This window comes from Pinus tabuliformis, chromosome 9 (assembly GCF_031772625.1).
Source record: "Pinus tabuliformis cultivar Carrire ecotype Pingquan chromosome 9, CPIR1, whole genome shotgun sequence".
NCBI lineage: Eukaryota > Viridiplantae > Streptophyta > Pinopsida > Pinales > Pinaceae > Pinus > Pinus tabuliformis.
In genome coordinates, this window is record NC_142307.1 from 1,589,405,156 (window position 1) to 1,589,408,783 (window position 3,628).

A 3,628-nucleotide genomic window follows, 5' to 3' on the forward strand; every position below is an offset into this window, starting at 1 on the left:
TTTGGGGTTTACAAGTCGCGCCCAAGCCTTGGGAAACTTGGGGTTTCCGAGTCACGCCATGACCGAAACCGGTGGCGCCCAAGCCTGCGGAAACTGGGGGTTTCCATGTCACGCCCTAGTGCCCAAGCCTGGGGAAACTTGGGGTTTCCATGTCACGCCACGACCGAAGCCGGCGGCGCACAAGCCTGTGGAGACTCTGGGTTTTCCATGTCGCGCCCTGGTACCAAAGCCTAGGAAGCTTGGGGTTTCCATGTCCTGCCCTTGATGGAACCACGGTTTCCACATTTTACGGGATGAGGGAAACGCAGGGAACTTGGGGTTTCCATGACGATGCAAACCAGCTCGCAAGTCTCGGGAACCTGGGGTGTTTCGAAACTGCTGCCCAAGTCTGGGGAACTCGCTGTTTCCATGTCGTGGCACACCCTGAATCGGCAGAGAGTCTGTGGAACTTCGGATTTCCATGTCGTGGGGCCACGAAGAGCTGCCAAAGTCTGGGGAACTTGGGGTGTCCATTTCGCGGTGTGATGAAAACTGCTACCCAAGTCAGCAGACACACACGAGGTTTCCATTTCGCGTCACAACAAAAATTGCTACCCAAGTCTGGGAAACGCGGTGTAAGGACCTGCGGTTCGGTTTCTCCCCGTCGGTGCGAAGTGAGAACTCTACAACCAAAATGTGTGAAGGGACATAAGTATAATATGCGCATTAGAGGTGGAGCGATGGTTGGTTTATAGCGTGGGAGCGTTTGGCATAACCCACGGGCTGACTTACATGTTGGGGTGACTTGAACAAAGGATTGTTTGCCGACCAACAATCGGATGGCCATTTTGCAACGTGTAAAGGGCGTTTTGGCACGCGGTGGTCGAGTCGGCCTGGGCAGCGACTTGCCCAACTGCTCGTATAAATATGGCAAGGCGTTGGAGCATTTGGCATTCATTCGAAGATGGACATTCGAACATGAGCAATTTGGTGATCAAGAAAAAAGTGCGAAGTAGTGGAGCAAGTCGCAAAAGAGGCGCGGGCATATATGCGCCCGCTCTTGGGCAAGCACACACGATACGCACAGGTTTCGGTTATCGAGTGAGGGCACGGGTAAGGAAGGCACCCACCATTCGGTGTGACACGGGATGTCTCGGGTAGGTCACCCGCCCGTCGTGGAAGAAGAAATGAGGAGGTGTCTCTGGTAAGTCGCCCGCCCGTCGTGCAAAAGTAAGCGCGGGGTGACTCGGGTGAGGTCGCCCGCCCGTCGTGTAGCGGTAAACGAGGTCCGGTCAAGGGGTACATTTGGCAGCTCGGGCAAGGAACTCAGTTGGCACACGGAGGTGTTGCCTATTTGTAAAATTGACTGAGTATGAAACTTGGTGTTTCCCAAGTATACTTGTAAAGCCTCGTTAACATTGTAGAGTTGAATAATATATTGTATTCGGGCAGACTCATTGTTCAGGGAGTTTCCCCTCCCTTTATACTATGCAATTGTGTTCTTCATGTGTAATTGCTGATGATAATGAATGTGTATGGGTGTTCATTGGTATAAAGGAAACATAATAATACTTGGTTGCGAAAAACAAACTAAGTAGACTAATGGTTAGGCATAGTCCATGAACATAAGTATTGGTGAAAAGGAAGTGTTCGTTGGCGCCGCACCTCGCCAAGTACGACTGAAAGACTACTATAGGCCTGGGGGCGTGACACGCGGGGTTCCCATGTCGCTCGCGCCGTGTTGGGCATGGCGCACGCCCCTTGATACCTGCACGATGGGCGAGCCACCGACGGAAGGCGCGCGGGTGACCCTTGTTGCGTGCCCGGATGAAAGAGGTGACCATGTGCGGACGAGTTAGGATGCGGGCAGGTGTGCAACGTGCGGTGACAGGTGTAATTGGCGAGGTGTTGGAGCCGACCCATGGATGCGACGGTGCACACGAAGGGACGCGGTGGTTCGTTGGAATGGAGCATGTCGAGGTTATGTGGCAGGTCAGCCGGGCATGCATGTTGATGCAGCCGACCCTTGTTATCCTCGAGAGACACGACCCTTGGGCGAAAGGATGCGTATAAGTAAGGAGGATGGCGTTCGATGAAGGGACATCAAACTCAGACTTCCACATCGCAGAACAAGTGCGAAGGAAGGAGTTGGGCGAAAACGGAAGGAAGAGAAGGATGCAGGTAAGAGGGCCGCACCGACAGGCGGATTACAGAGGGCGGGTTGAGCTTGGTAGCGCAGACAGGCAGAGTGGGGCAGTTTACCGTCCGGGCAGGCAGGCCGCACTGCTTGCGGGTCATGCGCCCTCACTATGGACCGCACCGACGGGCAGGGTTTGGGCGCCGCGGAAGGGAAAGTCGGGCGGGCGAGTTCGCAGTTCAGGTGTGGAGTTGTGTCGTGCAGGCCGCGGGCCAGTTCAGCATGACCACATGACACGACAGGTTGAAAGAATAATTGAAGAAGATAAATTTATGGTAAGTTATTTTCGCTACATTGTTAAGAACACTTACTGGAAAATTGACCAAGTGTTGAAGTAGGCGCAGACCGTGTACTCAAGTATTGGTAAAAGGAAAAAGTACGGTGGTGCCACACCTGCTTATGCGTGGTTGAAATACTACCACTAGGATAGGAGCGTGACATGGGGTCTCCCAGTCCCTCCTTGACAAAGGTCACCAAATTGCGGGGAACCCGGGGATTCCATGTCCCGCCTTGTCGAAAGCATCCCAAGTGCGGGAAATTTGGGGTTTCCACGTCTCGTCGCGATGGAAATCGCCCCAGCTGCAGTAAACTTGGTGTACATCGAGCCTGCAACCTCACACCAAGAAAAAGGCTCGGTTGGTCAAGAGAATGAAGGTTTCTTCATTGGTAAAGGATCTCGCGAAGGATCAAAGGTTGGAGTCTCTTCTAGAGCTAGTCCACCATGGACTATCAAAAGTTGAAAGAAGGACAGAGTGCCGGGGAACGAAGCGCCGAAGATGCAAAGTGCAGAGAGGAGGAAGGACTAGACTTGTGCTTGGGGGATATTATTGTCAAGGGTCTAGGGCTTCGCAATGACCAACAAGAAGCTTACGAAAGGGTTTTCCTCTGAGAGAGAGAGAGAGGTTTTTCCCTTGCAGATAGCGAACATCCTGTGTTCTTGTTCTTATGTTTTTGGCACCAGTTCAATGAAAGTAAATGCACATGAATTAATAAGAAGAGAAGAAGATTAAGGTAACACGATAAATTGCAAAAGAGCTTCACAAATTGTTATCAAGTCTAGAAGAATCCCGCTATACCCCATTGCCCCAGATTGTTCATCGCGGTATCGGAGCTAAGGTGACACATCAAGGAAAGGGAATCTTAAGAACATCCGCAAGGTTGAAGCGTCAAGCCAAGAAGTCTCAATCACATCAAGGACAAGAAGGTCTACCATCTATCATTCATCATGGAAGACTACAAAGCAAGAAGAAATGCCTTGTATAAAGGCACCTACAAGAAGAACAAATCAAAGAGGGACCTACATCAAGCTACACCATCTTGAAGAATGAAAGGCACTACGAGTCAAGTCATCAAGCAAGTCCATTTGAAGAAAGAAACTTGAACAACATCAAGATCTAAGGAAGGAAAGCCATCAAGTCTTCAAGAAGAAAGCAAGTTCACTACATCTCAAAC